General features: G+C 45.1%; 1 pseudogene; it reads right to left on the bottom strand.

Moving 5' to 3' along the window:
- LOC120874079 overlaps nucleotides 1-19,091 on the bottom strand; it is a 29,407-nt pseudogene extending 10,316 nt beyond the window's left edge.
- Nucleotides 19,092-19,400: the final 309 nt, after the last annotated feature.

Raw genomic sequence — 19,400 nt, forward strand, 5'->3', positions numbered from 1 at the left:
ATCTGAGGTGGGACATTCAGAGAACACCCATGAACTCTGATGTCTACAACCTTCTTTCCTTAGTAGGTGATGCCTTCGGGATTTAAAACCCTAGGGCAGGTAGCTTGGACTTCCTCACTAGGTGTAGAAGCCTTAAGGAAGAAAGTTGCCAGGCTAAGACCATTAAAGAAAACCAACGGGAAAGAGCGAGGGTGAGAGAGAATTGATGACTTCTGATTTCTTGGGTCCAGTCACTGAGATCTTTGTATTTGCTCTAATTCTTGTGTCCTGTATTCCCAGAATCATTTCAATGAGTCTCCCTTTTCCTTGAAGCAAGTTAGAGTTGGGCTCCTCTCAATTTTGATTCAGACTTGCTTCTAAATCCTTTACTCCCAGACACAAACAGAGGCAGCTATTTGTTTCAGCACCATTATGAGTGAAACACTTTATTCTTTACTGAGAATAGGGTGCTCAGACCACCAAGTACAGTTCACCAGCATCCTGAGCAGGAGTACCCAAAGTGTGAGTGGGTTTGTGTTAGGAGCGTCCTTACTGATTCCTGAACCTCTCCAAGCATATACACTGCCAGTGCCAGGGCAATTCTGTCATTTCTTTGATCAAAGACCGAGGAATACACCCTCAGGAAGACATCTCCCAGGATCCAGGTCTCTGTAGATGGACTCACTCTGTTGTCTTGAAAGGTGGCATAGCAGCAGCCTCTATCATCCTGGGGGAGTCTGCCGGGGTCCAGGCCCGGTGGGTCAAGGGTAATTCAAAGCGTGGACGGTGTGGGTGAGGAAAAGCTTATTTATTTATTTAATTAGAAATATAAGATTAGATTAGGAAGAAATAGTGTAGTAGGAAAATTTAGTGGAGAAAAGAGGCTGAATAACTTGGTTTACGTGGAAAGCCAATAAAGTTCCAGACAATGAGCACCATCTACATTAGGCCATCTACATTAGGCCACCAGCATCCTCTTGAATAGGGGGGGATGCCCCACCTTGGGTTCCCTCTCGCATGGATCTTAGAAGCTGGGGCCAGTAAGTAGACATGGCTAGCCTCCTCGCCCCAGATGGGAATTCAGTCAGAAAATAAAGAGGAGACACAGGGGAAACCAGTCCAGCGACTGGTCCATCCCCTATTGTCCAGAAAGGCCTTTTATACCCTTTTATGTACATAGACATCAATGGATAATATAAAATTATGCAACATCAGCAGCCCTGACTCTTATCAAAACCTGGCTTTTTTCTCTGCATACCTAGTTGTATACACAAGTCTTAGGTGGTTTACATCATCTTCTAGCCAGAGGGCCAATTAACATTTTACAGCCTTTTTTCTGATAAAGGTTTGTCAACCAGAAGACTTATTTGTGTTGATCTTCCCAAAGTCCAGTACCACTCTCAGCACTAAATAAAGTTACATTCTTACATAGCAAGGACACAAGACGAGTGCAGTGATATATAACAAAGAAAAGTAATTAACTCAAAAGTCTAGTGTTGCTAACATCAAAACTACTACATTCCTATTTCTATATCCCTATTACATTGATTAATATCCTTCAGGTGCCTAAATGACAAAGAATATGAAAGTCTGGCAGCAATCATTGAGTCAACAGTGAAACCCATTACCAGTATGATTTTTAGCTCTTTAGAAAAGGCTCTGTATCTTTAAGATGCTTTAAGCTTAGTGCCTCTTGTGGTTGGGGGGCTGTAAGCAATTCACAAGTTGTAAAAAGTCCGGGGGAACCTGTTAGGCAAGTTAGAGAGCTATCAGAGGGGGTTTTAAGCCTAGACATTCTTTTGCAGGAGACTGAAGCTCTGAATTAACTTTTTCCAGAGAGTATCAGAAGAGTAGAAAAGCAAAATACAATAAGGCAGGCATATTCTGGTTTTTTTTTTTTTTTTTTTCTTTTTTTGGAGGGGGAAGATGTTCGGGGAAACTCAGGGGGAACTCCTGAGGCCTGACTCGCCTTGCCCATCAGGCCTGTCCGCATGACCTTGTCATGGGTGGGATTCCTCACGCTGGCTCCCGGCATCTCCCCCCCCCCTTTTTTTTTTTTTTAAACAATCAGGTGTAATTCAGTTGTGAGATTCCGAATGCTCTGCTGAAGAATCCTGACAATACAAGGAAGAATGATTATGAGGAGCAAGATTATAGCACCCATAGCAACATAATTAGAAACAGTAGACAGAATAGTCTTTCCAGAAATGAAGTTAGAGAAGGTGTGGAAAGTCTTTGGCTTCTCCTGTGGTGGTAAAATCTAATCAGGAGTGTTCCAAGGCCTGAATCTGATTATGAAGTTTCCCTAAGTCTAAACTAACATCTGAGCTGTTCCAAACACCTAAAATATGATTTTTGATTCTTTCCCATTCAAAATCTGTCTCATTTACTTTCAGGGATGTAACACATATCCACCGGTAGTCGGCAACATGAAAGAGCAATTTTTACTTTCAGACTCTGTAATTCAGTCCCAATATGCATTATTGCTTCTTCTAGGGCATCAACCCTCATTTCTAGTTTCCTATCTATAACTTCCTGTGTTGCCAGCCTTAAAGAAACATTTTTGGACATAGTATCAACATATTGGGCAGTATGCACTTGTTCAGTCAATGATATTGCTGCCACAGTAACAGATGTAATTGCAGTTATCAAAGCTGATATTCCCAAAATAAGTAAGCCCACAAACCGTCGTGTCTGCTTTAAATCTTGTAGCTGTTGCAGCACAGTAAGATCTTTGTTATCATACCAATACATGGTTACAGTTACAGGTACCATGAGATAGGGTGGACGTTTTAAAACCATAAAAGAGCAGACATTATATTGAGGAGTTAAACAAGATGAAAGCATACATTGTTCACAAGTCACTACATTAGGTCCATTTGTACATTAAGTTTTCTGGAATCATTGGTGAAAAGAAAAACATAAGGAGAGGATAAACAAGCCAAAATAGAGTAAATAGAGTCATTTTCTGGTCGGAGTTTGTGCTGCAGCAGCTGTCAGTCCTGCCGGGATCTCGATGTTTATCTTGCCTCTCCTGCCAGCAGGAGCGGTGGCCCTCGACCCGCCTTCCGCTGAACCGGCATTGGCCCTAGCGGTGGCCAAGCGACATCAAAAATTTCGAGCAAATAGTATACAGTTCCCATATATCTCTTTTCGCCATCAACCCTCTATCCCATAGTTTTGCAGATGGACCCTGGGCTGCTACCGGCCATAAGCACAGCGTACTGAGTCCTGTCAGTCAGTCAGTCATTCTGGCCCTGCCCGCGGCTGTTTCATGTGGTGGTGGTGGCAGAGGAGTTTCCATTTTGTTTTTTGTGGTCGCGGCAGTGGAGGAACCAGGTGCCTGGGGACTGCGACATGACAAATCAGCCTGTCTGGGATCCAAATTGACGAATCTGTGTCCTGTGGAAAAAAATATAAACACCTCCTTGACCGCCAGTTAATTTTGGGTTGGGATCTTTTTATTGTCTGGAGAGGAGGTCTTTTCACTTTACATAAGGGTTTACATTATATTGTTCCGGACGAATCAGCATTTAACTTATTACAAAGAGAGCATGTTGCAAAATCTGATGGGGGAAAACTATACTTAAATTCTACTTTCTTAATTTTTGAATGAACAAAGCATGTGGGGGTAAATGATGCAAGATATGATGAGAAAAATTTCCTATAGCAATCTGCCAATCATCATCAAACATTAAAAGAGCATCAAGTTGTTCTCTGTTATATGGAATTATAATTTTTGATGGCTCTTTACTAAATAATTTAGTAAATCAATATACTTGAATTAATCTTTATAATTAATATATTAATTAATATATATATTGCAGCAATACAACATGCACACAACTAATACCAACCAACACAAACCAATGCATTGTAATAATACATGTCTCACACACAGAATATAATTAGAGTATATAAAACATATGTTATCACAGCACTCCAATCTATACCAATTAATATCAGCCACATACATATTGTATTACTGCAATATATACATTATGTATATATAATTATACAGTATATATTCAATATGCATATATATAGTATACATATTAATTTATATACAAATCAGCATGAGCCCTTACCTGTGATGCCCCCCAATATCCAGACCCAGCACAATTCTTTGTTTTATTTCCCTCTTTTGGTAACTATCAAGGGGTTTTCTCAGCAGCAGGGGATAAGAGAGTTCATCCAAAACCAAAGAGGGCCAAGACATGAGGTTGCCATGAGGAAGGGTATGGTGAGTGGAGGACTGGGAGTTGGGGAAACAGAGAAATGAAAAACAACAAAGTCCTACTGTAGAGCATAAAGAACTATACTCAATATTCAGTGATAAATCACATGAAAAAGAATAAGAAAATATATATATTTATGTGTATAACTGAGTCACATTGCTGTGCAACAGAACTTAATGCAACAATGAAGATTAGCCACACTTCAATATAATCATTTAGAAAAGAACAAGTGTGTCCATAGCTCTCCTCACTCCGTGTTTCTTTCCTTCTGACTCCTACTCCTTGATTTCTCTGCAGAGAATGCTGGTTCTCCTCCTGCATCCCCACCATCCGTACTTTCTTAAAAAAAAAAAACAACTTTATTTTGTATTGGAGTATAGCTGGTTAACAATATTCTGAGTTTCAGGTGGACAATAAAGGGACTCAACCATATGTATCCGGGTATCCTAGTCCCAAAGAAACCCCTCCCATCCTGGCTGTCATATAACTTAGTGGAGTTCCCTGTGCTACACAGCAACTCATTGTTGGTATTCCATCTTAAATAGAGTAGGGCCCACAATACTTTACTGAAGACTAAACTCAGGAACTCTGAGAAGCCTCCTTCAGCCCAGACTCGCCCTCTTTGGCCACTCCAGGCTTGGTTGGGTAACGTACTCTGGTTCCCCGTCCCTACTGGTCAGTCCATAGCCCTCATCACCCCTAGTAAGTAACCAGTGCCCCAGTGCAGACCACTTTGACATGCCATTTGCATGGAATCCAGTACAGCTTTTCCCAGAACCAAGCAACCCTTCATATGGCTCAATGAGTTTGTGGTTTTAGAATTCCTGAAATTCCCTCTCTTCCTCAAAGCCTTCTTTGAGCCCATCAGCCTGCTCTGAACTCCCGCTGGGAGCCGACATGAAGCCTCCACCCTGTGCTGGGGCTGAGCAGTCACTGTGTACCCTTTAATCACATTAGCATCCAGCCTTCCCACAGAGGGGTCAGGTACCCCAACTTACAAAGGAGGCACCTGGCAAGAGCAAGGGAAAGATTCAGCCGAGTACTAGGCTGACCATGTAATTTATCATCCAAAACAGGCAAACACTGAGAAGGGAAGGGAGACTGTTCACTTATGCTGGGAGAGCACACTGGGACTGTCCCCAGCCATTCTCCTTGTAACATGGCCTATTTCAGGGACTGCTAGTGCTGAATTTCATGCTCATGAACCTAAGGGTTCAGATGAATTGAAGCTCTTTGAGGACTGAGGACCTTAGTGTTCCCCTCTCCCTGACTCCCACCATGCCATATTGTGTGGCCTTTCCACATTATTTCAGGAAGATCAGTGTCCCACGCTGCCTTTTACTCTCAAGTGATTGGTTTTGTGGGAGGCACTGGCCCAGTCACAGGACTCAGCAGCATCTGCAATTGTGCAACATGGCCTCCAGAGGGCGCCCTCCTCCCAGCAGCAGTGCAAGGGTTCCTGCAAGATCCAGTTTGAGAACCGACTCTCAGTATTGTCCCCTCACCTTGAGGATGTAGGCTCGAGCTGGCACTGGGTAGTTGATGCCATTGATGGTGAAGATAATAGGGGGCAGGGTACTGACCACAGAACATGAAATGTAGTGCTGTTAGAGATAGAGGGAGAGAGGCTGGCCATAGTGATCCTTGTTGTGTGTGGAGACTGGGAGTGACCCTGGGGCATGACCCTTCACCTGGGAACCCTGTGGAGTGGTGCTGATGAGCTTCTGCATGTTATTGACCAGTGTTCCTGGCCTTTGATAAATGCTCTGGTGTCAACAATGGCCTCACAGCCACCAGAAAAAGCAATAACCTTTCTTTTCATGGAGATGCTGAGAGACAATGGAAGAAAACAGATACCAAGGTCACTCTGTGTCTCCCCAGAGTTGTCACCTTCCCGACTGTCTCCTAAACAGCCTTCATCTCTTGCCCTCTTTTCCTTTGCTCTCAATACAGTACCTTTTTTGACATCCTCAAATGCAATACTGGAATACACTAGGATATTTTGAACCTTGACACAAGCTGGCCTTCCTTCCTAGAAAACTCCAGTCCCCTTTGACTAGCAAATTTCTTCTCATCTTCCAGCTTAATTGTATTGTTTTTGGAAAGTCTTTCCCCTGGTGTCTATCAGTCTCCTGTCTTGGTCACTCTCCGCAGACCTTGCCTCATGTCTGCTGGTGCTACTACTGCTAACTCACTTCAGTCATGTCTGATATGTGCAACCTCATAGAGGACAGACCACCAGGCTCTGCTGTCCCTGGGATTTTCCAGGCAAGAGTACTGGAGTGGGTTGCAATTGCCTTCTCCTCCTCATGTCTAGCATGTACCAAAGTCACAATTCACTATGTGGGCGAGTCACTTCATGTACATCTGCCTTCTTAGATGTGAGGGCGAGATTTATTATCCTTGTCTCCCTAAAGTGCCTGGTACACAGTGGATGTCCAATGCTTGTCTGTTCAATGAGTGAATGAAGACTGAGAAAATAAGAAACCTCCAGATAGCTGAATCTGATGGGGAACAAATAATGGGCCGCACACAGAGTGAAGATGGAGATTCGCAGGGGAAGCAGATTCTCATAGTAGGCGGAGAAAGGGGCTCCTCTGGGAGAGGGTGTCTGCCAGCACTACTCTTACAACCAGCTCAGACACTGAGACCCTGGCCAGGAAATATATGACTAGCCCACAGAAACCCCAAAGGACGGGTCAGCTTTTTTCTGAGGGTATCACACAGAATCTTATCAATTATGCTTCTTGTCCTCAGGTCACTCCTGGGTCCCACCTACCTGATTCTCTATTATAGCCCCTGTCCCACTGTGTGCCCAAGAACGTGGGGTGTCATTTTTATTATTTGCTTTCACATCTTCAGACTGCAGCCATCCTCTCTCCACTGCTGGGTAGCTGCTCCCTAAGAAGACTAGTTTTCCCTTTTCTCAGGACTGTCCCTGTTTTTTAAATGGCATTAATCTCTACTGAGAACTTCCTATGTCCTAGGTAGCCCTGGACTGTTGATCATCTTATCATAACTCTGGTCAAGCTGGAGAAATTCTCCCTAATCCTCTGTTCACGACACTGTAGAGACTCCTGATCATGCTTTCCACCTCAAAGGGCAGTTGGTTCAGTCCTCTCCCAGCTACAAAGAGCTCTCTGGTGCCTTTTAGAACCCTGGTCAGAGCACTGGTAAGAATGCCTGGGGACTATGAACCCATGGCTTGTTTGTGTATTTATGTGCTTGTGAGTGTGTATGTGTGTTTGTATGTGTCTCTGTGTGTGCCTGTGTGTCTCTGACTAGCTATGCATGTTTTTATGTGTTGCTGTGCATGTTTATATGTGTCTGCTCATGTGTTTCCATGTGTCCATGTGTCTGTCTGTATCATTGTGGATGGTGTATATATCTGTGTGACTGTGTCTGAGAATACATTTGTGTGTGTCTGCTTGTGTCCATGTACAGTAGTGGGAACATCACTTGGGCTGACCCTCAGAGGGAGAGGCTTACCAGTCCATGTGTACAATCCAGTCACCCACTTGAATCAACTGTACTCAGTTGAGCTCTCCCTCATAGTAGTGGTGGTCTACCCCACCAAACATCAGCACACTGCCCTCCCGCTCATCTCTGTAGAGCAAAGAGAGGGGGGGATCCTTGGAGGATAAGCAAAACAGCACAGTCTGAGAGCTGCAGTTGTCCACCCATCAAGGCCCTAATAAGGTCCCCATGTATAGATGCAGAAATCGAATCTAGGAGAGATTGAAATCCAGACTGAGGTCTGTTACTGGCTTATAAATAGAACAGAGGAGGTTAGAAGCTGAATCACTTGGCTGGGCTCCACTCACTATGTCTTCTGAAGACCCCCTGGACCTCCAGCGACCTGAGTACTCAGACACCATCAGAGGACAGGGTGCTGAAACATTTTGACTTTCCCCTTGTCCACCTTGTCATTTTTTCAGGAAAATCAAGGCCTGGGACTTCTAACGGTATGGGTTCAGGTCACACTCAGAAGGGACCCCACCTCTGTGCTCTCTGTCTTGAAATACCTCATATTTCTTGAACAAGGTGTCCCACACTTTTGTGTCTTACACTTTCATTTCTCACTGGCTCCTACAAATTGGGTAGCTGGTCCTGGGCTCCCAGTGAGATGCTAATGAAGAAGGAAAGATATCCACCATCGTTCCCCTCCCTTCCTTATCAAATTCATAAGCAAATCTAATGCCTTTTCATTCAACTTGTTTTCTGTTGCCTTCCATTAGCCTTCCTCCTCACTCACCCCCCTAGACCAAGTTACTGGTCTTGAGCCCAGGAGTAGGGTTGTGTTCCAATAAAATTTTATTTATAAAAGCCAGGGGTGAAGCCAGGTAGGGTCCTAGGGTCATAGTTATCCTTGCTTAGATTATCCCTCAGGATACTTCTTTATCAAGTGTTCTCTAATTTTTGTGCAACTGAAAGCATCTTAAAGCTAATCTGGAGAAAAGTAGTATAAAGCTCAGACTTAGTTGCTCAAGAAGAAGGAAAAAACAGGCTCAAAAATGGCACCTTGATTCTTCAGCTTGTCAAATATGGGGGTGGCTCCAGAGAAGGATATGTTGGGGTAGTTCAAGCCCAAGACACCATCAAAAGTTATATCCTCAAACCCATATTCCACCGTGCTTGGACCGAACGTTGGTGAGTACATACAAGGTCCCCAGTCTGTGGGAGGGAAGAGTGTTCCCACTTACAGATACATGAAGCAGGGCTAGGACAGGACTGGGGTGCATTGCCATTAGATCCTCAGAGAAGAATTGAGGCTGGGCTCTGTCTTTGGTGGCCAGCAGACGGTTAGATCAAGCTGCAGGGGGCAGGGGATGAATTTGGGTTTCATTTGAGAGAGGCTGTGAATTTTATCACATCTGCCCCTCTGAAAAACACCACCTGAGTGAGTCAAATTGGCCTTGTGGCTTCTGTCCGGGTGGGACAACCAAGAATCAGGCCCAGTCCCAGTGGTGCCACCTTATGGACAAAACAATAGAGAGCAAGATAGCCTTCCCTTTGGCATCACTGTGACCTAATGAGAGGAATGGACTGCAGTCTCTGTAATATACTGAGGATTCTGCATCTGTCCAGGAAGACAGAAGCCAAAAACACAATCTTATTTGCAGGGTTCTATGAAATTACTGTCTGGGGAATTCCCTTTTTGGGATATGTGTATATTTCTGTGAATGTGTATGAGAGACAAAAGAGAGAGAGGGGAACTACTGAAGTATTTTGGGGGAGGCAGGCCATAAGTTTATTAGACTCTGAAGGGTCTTCTAGAGTGAGAACTCATTCATCAGGCCCCTTGACTTCTCAGTTCTCCAGTTTCCCATTCTGGATACCTGAAGCACTTGACTGCCCCCAGGGTCCCCAGATCAGTTTTATCCTGTCCACAACACCCCTCAGCAACTTCAGTTCTGAAGCCTAACTCCACCAATTACCACATGTGTGCCCCCAGCAAGGCCCTTGCTGTCTGCATCTCAGTTTCCTCATGTCTCATGAGCTAATCAGACCACCTGCTGTGTGGGGTTGTTGCAGGATTAAACCAGTTATCACCTGAAAGTGCCTGAAAAAGTCTGTGAATATAAAAGTGGGTGCTTTTATGCCTTCTTCTTGCTCCCAGCAAAATGAACCATGAACTGCTCATGGGCAGAGGAGCTGCAAGTCCACATCTCAAGCCACTCTCTGGGTTAGCTAATTTGTTTGCTTATGTGTCACCATGGGCACTGTCTCCCCCGAGACATGATCCTGTGGATAAGATGGCCAATATCTATGGGAGTTAGGCTAGGAAGGGTCCTGCCAGATGGTGCTGCATCTGTTTTGCAAGCAGGGGTCACTCCATAGCCAGTCCTGACTCAGCATTTGTTACACTGTTATCCGAACTGTGTCATGAGCAACAACTCCTTTCATTCTCCCAGATCCATAGGTGATGCTGAAGGTCTTATTGGTAAGCCGGAAGGTGGAAGAATGAAGATGTCTGAACCTAACCTGTGTAGCTGCAGACACAAGAGATGAGTATCATCAGGTGCCAAGGGTGGAAACAGGGTGGCAGGGCAAGTTAACAATGGTCTGGGTAGAGAGTGTCTGTACTCACAACAGGTTGAGCTGTTGCAAAAGACAGAGGGCACCCACAAGTCAGATGAGCCTGTGTCAAATATAACCTGGAATTTCTGAGGGGTTGTTCCAATGGTGATGTTACCCACTAGAGTATCTACAGGGAGAAGGAGGGAGTGGGTTAGTGCAGAACTGGCTGCCCTCTATTCCCACACTGATGTTTCACTCTGGGTGTCAAATATCTCTTGAGATCACTTTCTAACCACCGTGCAGCTCACAGACTTTGGTCACAAGGTATCTTCATTTTATATATATTTTCCTGTGCTACATTTTATGCAGGATATTGACTCTATGACCAGGCTTTTAAGTGGTACCTCCTGCATGGGAAGCCCAGAGGCATAACCACTGGACCTCCAAGACTGCTGGACACCCAGGGAAGTCCTGGTGCCTTCATTTGAGAAGCTCTGTACTCTATTCAAACTCAGCCTTAGCACCTGCTTCTCCAGAAGATCATTCTTGAGCAAGCCTAGCCACTCCCTCTAAACTCAGACCACATCCAATCAACACCACAGAGGTGACCCTTCTCCTTGTCACATGACTTATTTCAAGGACTGCTAGAGCTGACTTTCTGCATTCTTCCATCTGAGGGTTCAGATTGAACAGAAGCTCTTTGATGATGGAGGACCTGAGTGTTCCCCTCTCCTTGTGACTCCCACTATCCAGCATGGCATGGTGTCTCCACATTTATTTCAGGATGATCAGTGTCCCAGACAGCCTTTTACTCTCAGGTGGTTCTTCTTGTGGGAGGCTCTGGCCAGCCCCAGGGCTGAGAATCTGCAATAGTGCGAGATGGCCTTAGAGGGCGCCCTCCTCCCACCAGCAGCCCAAGTGTTCCTGGAAGTTCCTATTTGAGAACCACCCCTCAGGGTTCTCCCCTCTCCTTGAGGATGTAGACTTGAGCTGGGACTGGGTACTTGATACCATTGATGGTGAAGATAATAAAGGACAGGGTATTGACCGCAAGACATGAAACGTAGTGCTGTTAGAGAGAGAGGGAGAGAGTTGGCCTTGGAGAACCTTCTTGTGTGTGGAGACTGGGAGTGACCCTGGGGCATGACCCTTCACATCGGAACCCCCATGGCATGGATGAGCTTCTGGATGTTATTGACCAGTCTTCTTGGGCCAAGGATCAGTGATGTCTGGGTATCCACAAGGGCCTTACAGTTGCCAGAACAAGCAACAACCTTTCTTTTCATGGAAATGCTAAGAGACAGTGTGACAAAGCAGGCATCAAGGTCACTCTGCGTCTCCCCATAGCTGCCCCCTTCCCGACTATCTCTTAAACAGCCCTCCATCTTTTGCACTGACTCTATTCCTTTGCTCTCAACACGGCACCTTCCTTGAAATCCTTGAATGCAGTACTTGAATACACCAGGATCTTTTATATCTTGACACAAGCTGGTCTTCCTTCATAGAAGAGTCCCCTCCCCTTTGACTAGCAAATTTCTTCTCCTCTTCAGATTCCAGCTTAATTGTCATTGATTCAGGGAAGTCTTTCCCTCGATTTTTATCAGTCTCCTGGTCAACTTTCTGTAGACCCTTCCTCATGTCTGCTGCTGCTCCTGCTGCTAAGTTGCTTCAGTCGTGTCTGATTCTTTGCAATCACATAGACGGCAGCACACCAGGCTCCCCTGTCCCTAGGATTCTCCAGGCAACAACACTGGGGTGGGTTGCCATTTCTTTCTCCAATGCATGAAAGTGAAGTCGCTCAGTTGTGTCTGACTCTTTGCGACTCCATGGACTACAGCCTATCAGTCTCCTCTATCCATGGGATTTTCCAGGGAAGAGTACTGGAGTGGGGTGGCATTGCCTTCTCCGTTTCTCATGTCTAACATGTACCAAAGTCACAATTCACTATCTCGCCCTCACATCTAAGAAGTCCAATGCACAAGAAATGACACAATCACACATGGGGAATTGTGACCTTGGTACATGCTCATGACACACACACACATGTTTATGTCTGCTGCTACTGCGATGTCACTTCAGTCGTGTCTGACTCTGTGCGACCCCAGAGATGGCAGCCCACCAGGCTCCCCCATCCCTGGGATTCTCCAGGCAAGAACACTGGAGTGGTTTGCCATTTCCTTCTCCAATTCATGAAAGTGAAAAGTGAAAGGAAAGTTGCTCAGTCGTGTCCGACTCTTCGCGACCCCATGGACCACAGCCTACCAGGCTCCTCTGTCCACGGGATTTTCCAGGCAAGAGTACTGGAATGGGGTGCCATCGCCTTCTCCATGTTTATGTCTAGTATGTACGAAAGTCACATTCACTAAGTGTGTGTGCCATTTCTTGTGCATCTGCCTTCTTAGATGTGAGGGCGAGTTTCATTCTCATTGCCTCCTTAAAGTGCCTCCTAAAAGTTTTATTCTCATTGCCTCCACACAGTGGATGCCCAGTGCTTGTCTGTTTAGTGAGTGAGTGAAGACTGTGAAAATAATGAATGAAAAATATCCAGAGAGCTATATCTGGTGGGGAACAAATAATGGGTCAACCAGAGTGAAGATGGAGATTCGCGAGGACAGCAGATTCTCATAATGGAGAGTGAGAGGGGCTCCTCTGGGAGAGGGTGTCTCCTAGCACTGATCCTAAAACCACCTCAGACCCTGAGACCCTGGCAAGGAAATACATGACTAGCCCACAGAAACTCCAAAGAACAGGTCAGTTTTTGTCTGAGGGTATTACACAGAATCCTGTCAGTTATGCCTTTTGTCCTCAGGTCACTCCTGGATCCCACCTTCCTGATTCTCTGCTATAGCCCCTTCCCCACTGTGTGCCCAGGTATGTGAGGTATCTTTTTTATTAGTTGCTTTCAAGTCATAAGAGTACAGCCAACCTCTCTCCACTGCTGGGTAGCTGCTCCCTAAGGAGACCAGTTTTCTCCATTTATTCAGGACTTTCCCTGTTTTTAAACTGACATTTATCTGTACTGGGAACTTCCTTGGTCCCAGGTAGCCTTGGACAGTTGATCATCTTATAACTCTGTTCAGGCTGATGTAATCCTCCATGATCAGCACACTGTAGTCCTCTAACCATGATCCACGCCTCACAGGGCAGTGAGTGCTGCCCTCTCCCAGCTGCACAGATCTCTCCGGACCCTTTTAGGACCCTGGTCAGAGCCCTGGTCAGAAGGCCTGGGGATTATGAACCCATGGGTTGTTTGTGTATCTATGTGTTTATGTGTTTGTTTGTATATGTGTTTGTGTCTCTAATTGTGCTTTTGTGTCTCTGACTAGCTATGCATGGTTGTATGTGTCTCTGTTTATATGTGTCTGCTTGTGTGTTTCCATGTGTCTGTGTGTCTGTCTGTGTCGTTGTGGGTGGTGTATATGTCTGTGTCACTATGTGTCTGAGAATCCATTCGTGTGTGTCTGCCTGTGTCCGTGTACAGATGTGGTGCATCACTTGGGCTGACCCTCAGAGGGAGAGGCTTACCGGTCCATGAGTACAGGCCAGTCTCCCACTTGGATCAGCGGTACCCAGTTGAGTGCTCCCTAGTAGTAGGCATTGTCCACCCTACCAAACATCACCATACTGCCCTTCCCCTGCATGTGTAGAGAGAAAAGAAGGGGAGATCTTTGGAGGACAGTAACAACAGCACTGTTGGAGAACTTGTGTTTGTGCTTGTCTACCCATCAAGGCCCTAATAATTTCTCCATTTACAGATGCAGAAATCAAGGCTAGGAGCAATTGAGAACCAGACTGAGGTCAGTAATTGGCTAATAAGGGGCACAGAAGAGGTTAGAAGCTGAGTCACATGGCTGGGCTCCACCCACTATGTCTTCTGAAGAGGTCCAGGACCTCCTGCTACCTGTGTGCTCAGAAACATTCAGATGACAGGGTGCTGAAGAGTTTTGCTTTCCCCTTGTCCAGCTTGTCATTTTTCAGGAAAATCAAAGCCTGGGAGTGCTAAGAATATGGGTTCAGGTCACCCAGATTTGGCTCCGCTGGCTTGTGACCTCTACTGTCCAAAGGGCCTCACACTCAAAAGGGACCCGATCTCTGCTCTCCCTGTCTTAAAATGACTAATATTTCTTGAACAAGGGATCCCACATTTTGTTTTGTGTCCCACACTTTCATTTTCACTGGCTCCTGCAATTTGGGCAGCTGGACCTAGGCTCCCAGTGAAATGCTAATGAAGAAGGAAAGATATCCACCATCCTTCTCCTTCCTTCCTTATCAAATACATAAGCAAATCATATTGTTTTTTCCTTCAACTTGTTTCCTGTTGCCTTCCATTAGTCTTCCTCCTCACTCACTCCCCTAGACCAAGTTACTGCTCTTGAGCCCAGGAGTAGGGATGTGTTCCAATAAAACATTATTTATAAAAAACCACGGTGATGCCAGGTAGGGTCCTGGGGCCATAACTATCATGGGTTAGATTATCTCTCAGGATACTTTTTTTATCAAGTGTTCTATAATTTTCGTGCAACTGAAAGCATCTTATAGCTAATTTGGAGAAAGGGATTGTCCACCTCAGCCTTACTTGCTCTAGTAGAAAGCAAAAACAGGCTCAAAAATGGGATCTTGATTCTTCAGAAGAGGCCCAGGATGTTAAAGATGGGGATGGGTCCAGTGAAGGATATGTTGGAGTAGTTCAAGCCCAAGATGCCATCAAAAGCTATACCCTCAAACCCGTACTCTGCCAGGCTTAGACCGAACGGCTGGTCAGTTCTTACAAGGTCCCCAATCTGTGGGAGAAAAGAATGTTCCCACTTACAGTTACATGAAGTGGGGCTAGAACTGGTTTGGGTGCATTGCCATTAGATCCTCAAAGAAGAATAGAGGAAGAGCTGTGTCCTTGGTGGACCTCAGACAGTTAGATCAAGCTGGGAGGGGAATTTGGGTTCCATTTGTGAGAGGCTGTGAATTTTAAAGCACCTGCCCCTCTGAAAAACACCACCTGAGTGAGTAAAATTGGCCTTGTGGCTTCTGTCCGGGTGGGGCAACCAAGAGTCAAGCCAGGAGCCACTGATGCCACCTTGTGGACAAAACGATCGAGGGCAAGATAGCCTCTTTGGAATAATGTAATGACAGGAATGGACTGCGTTCTCTGTAAGGTACCGTGGATTCTGCATCTGTCCAGGAAGACAGAAGCCAAAAACCCAATCTTACTTGCAGGGTTCTATGAAATTACTGCCTGGGAAATTCACTTTTGGGGATATGTGTGTATTTCTGTAAGTGTGTATGAAAGAGAAAGAAAGAGAGGGGAACTACTCAAGTACTTTGGAGAGGCAGGCCATAGATTTTATTAGACTCTCAAAGGTCTCCTAGAGTGAGAACTCATTTATCAAGGCCTTGACATCTCTGGCCCCCAGTTTCCCACTTTGAAAACTTCAAGCCCTTGACTGCCCCCAGGGTGCCCAGATCAGTTTTATCCTGTCCCAAACACCCCACAGCAAAACAAGTGCAGTCTTGAAAGCCAGCCGAGCTCCACCACTTACTGTATGTGTAACCTCAGCAAGGCCCTTGCTGTCTGTACCTCAGTTTCCTCATATGTCTCATGAGCTAATCAGACCACGTGCTGTGTGGGGTTGTTGCAGATTAAAGCAATTTTTACCTGAAAGTGCCTGGAACATTCTGTGAATATAAAAGTGGGTGCTTTTATCCCCCTCTTCTCACTCTCAGCAAAATGAACCTTGAACTGCTCATGGGCAGAGGAGCTGCAAGTCCAAACCTCAAGTCACTCTCTGTGTTATTTAATCTGCTTGCTCAAGTGTCACAATGGGCAAAGCCTCCTCAGAGACATGATCCTGTGGATAAGATGGCCAATATCTATGGGAGTTAGGCTAAGGGTCCTGCCAGATGGTCCTGCATCTGTTTTGCACGCAGTGGTCACTCCATAGCTAGTCCTGACTTAGCTTCTCTTTACACATTACCCGAACGGTGTCATAAGCAAGAAATCCATTCATGCTCCCAGATCCATAGGCGATGCTAAAGGTCTTTTGGATAGGCCGGAAGGTGGAATATTTGTAATGTCTGAACCTAACTTGTATAGCTGCAGACACAAGAAATGAGTGTCATTAAGGGCCAAGGGTGGGAAACAGGGTGGCAGGGCAAATGAAGGATGGTCCGTGTATGGAGTGTCTGTACTCAAAACAGGCTGGACTGGGGCAAAAGAGGGAGGGCACCCACAAGTCAGATGAGCCTGTGTCAAACACAACCTAGAATTCCTGAGGGGATGTTGCAGTGGTCATGGTACCAATGTAGAGCATCTACAGGGAGAAGGAGGGAGTGGGTAGTGCAGAACTGGCTATCCTCTATTCCCACACTGCTGCCTCCCTCTGGGTGTCACATATCTCTTGAGATCACTTTCTAACCACTGTGCAGCTCACAGCCTTTGATCACAGAGGTGCTTGCATTTGATATTTTTTTTCCTGGGCTACAATGTATTCATGATATTGATTCTATGACCAGGCATTGAAGTGGTACTTACTGCATGGGAATCCCAGAGGCATAACCACTGGGCCTCCAGGACCACTAGACACCCAGGGAAGTCCTGGTGTCTTCATTTGAGAAGCTCTGTAGTCTCTTGAAACCCAGCCTTAGCACTCCCTTCTCCAGGAGGTCCTTCTTGATCAACCTCAGCCACTCCCTCCAAACTCAGACCACATCCAATCAACATCAAACAGGTGACCCTTTCATTTGACATGTATTTACTCTTTGCCTATCTCTCAGGTTGGCATGGGCATTCTTGAAGACAAAATAAGCCCTTTTCTAATCTAAAAACAGTAAGTACTGTGTTAGATTCTGATGGCCTTACACAGAATACGGGTTCAGAAACTTTTTACTGTTGTGGTTCTTGCATCTGTGGAAACTGAATTCCTCCGGCTGGGGATTCACAGTTGCTTTGCAGTTCGTTCTACCTTTTGATCAGAGATGGTTCACTCTTCATCTGTAACTGAGTGTCACCCTTAGTTCAGAAGGATCTGCTGCTGCTGCTGCTGCTAAGTCATTTCAGTCATGTCCGATTCTGTGCAACCCCATAGACAGGAGCCCCTCAGGCTCCCCCGTCCCTGGGATTCTCCAGGCAAGAACATTGGAGTGAGTTGCCATTTCCTTCTCCAATTCAGGAAAGTGAAAAGTGAGAGTGAAGTCACTCAGTCGTGTCTGACTCTTAGTGATCCCATGAACTGCAGCTTGCCAGGCTGGTCCATCCTTGGGTTTTTCCAGGCAAGAGGACTAAAATGAGTCTCCATTGCCTTCTCCTCAGAAGGAACAATCTCCATCAAACTAATGACACATCTTTGACACAGAAATGGACGTTTACCTGCCACCTGGTAATTTCTGGGCCCAGTCACCAAGACCAAGAGTTGAGGATGATAGTGCCTTCTCCTCTGGGTGGGGCCTCTTTTGCCCAGGGTTTCTGCCTCTTGGAGGAGGCCCAGCACCAATATCCCACCTGTCACCTCCAGATCAGCCCCAGTGCTGTGCTAGAGCAGCAGGGGGCGCTTTGGAGCACCATTCTCCCAAAACCTAACATCAGTGATGTTCCTCAGTGGGTGAATAGTCATATTTGAGCCATGAGAAGAAATCTTGGACAGTCTTTAAGCATGTTCGTTCAGGAAATTTTTCAGCTTGTTTTTTCACTGAGGGATTTTCTCATGATCTTCACTTTTGTTAGAGGTATTCTTTCATCGAGCATTTGACAAAGAAAACAAAAAGAAGCTACAACTAGCTGTCAGTGTTAAGGTATAACTGTCATTGCAGTGGCACTGTGTATTTTCCAATTATTTTTATGAGTCACCTTATTATCAGAATTTTATGCATATCCCATGTCAATGTAATAGGTTTGAATAAAAATTATGTTCTGTAATGTTGGGTAGGCCGTATGGCCATGTGGGGTCTCAGTCTCCCCTCAGTAAAATGGTTGAATGTAATGATTGAAATCCTCCAAATAGAATATCTTGGGGATAAGTGAAGTGATGGATTTAAGGTACCTGGTAAATAGGAAGTCTCAACAATGACAGCCACTAGCATTGCTGTTGCCACCCCACTGTATTCTTCTCATGGAAGCTCAGGGAAGGAAGTAGAAGGGAGATTCCTATCCTCTTTTACAAGGGAGGAATTTGAAATGCAAAAGGTTTGTGAAATGGCTGTGTTCACACTGCTTGTCAGATATAAAACAGTGTATAAGTAGCTCTCTCAATCTTTCTCCAAGTTGAAAAAGAAGAGACGATTGAAGAAAGAATCCAAGACATAGGGAACAAGTTAGGGAAAAATAGAGGCTCGAGAAGGAAGGATGAGTCAAATGAAATTTAAAAGAAAACAACACAGAGAGAAATACACTCAGAGCCTTCTAAAGAGATGGAAAGATAAATGAAAATGATATAGAGGTGCAGACATAGACATATGCACAGTAAAGTAGAGAGGGAACAAAGAGAACATTCTAAATAAAATGCAGAAAAGTGCTATTCCACAGGACCACACCAACATCTGCACTGACTGTGCTCTGAACAACTGCAAGGACTTCCAATTTCAATAGGTCATGACATGACTGGACCCCGAGAGTTGTGCAGCTATGCAAATCTACACCAAGATCCTTGGAACCCACAGTCTCTATAGCAACATACTTATCAAGAAGTAAGGGTTGAACTTTAAGATTGTCAGGGAAATTATTCCATTCCCTTCTAAACCTAATGAATAGAATAATCAGATGAAAAGAAAAATCACAAGTGAATATGATGTGGCTTACAGTCACCATACTTACATGACTCTGCAATCTGAGAAGGCCACCAGACTGAGGAGCACAAGCCACTTCATGCTTCTTTCCTGGCTCCAAGTACTCAGGAAAGTTCAGGTTCTTAGCTTGTAATGGTGACTGGGAGTCTCTAGTTATATATGCCTTGACATGCCCAAGTTTAGCCCTTTAGGCCAATAATAGGTCTGAAAAAAAAACACAAAGGTCTCTATAACATGTTTACTTTCATCAGTGTCCTTGGTGAGTAGGCTTTGAAGCTTCTAAGAATACAGAGAATTGAACTGTAGTATCTTCCTTAAAGCTTGGTTGGAAAATCAAACTGATCTGTATGAACATCTAAGAAGATGGAGAACCTTGCCTACTTGGAGAAA

The sequence above is a fragment of the Oryx dammah genome, unplaced genomic scaffold, assembly GCF_014754425.2.
Source record: "Oryx dammah isolate SB20612 unplaced genomic scaffold, SCBI_Odam_1.1 HiC_scaffold_15, whole genome shotgun sequence".
In the NCBI taxonomy this organism is placed as follows: Eukaryota; Metazoa; Chordata; class Mammalia; order Artiodactyla; family Bovidae; genus Oryx; species Oryx dammah.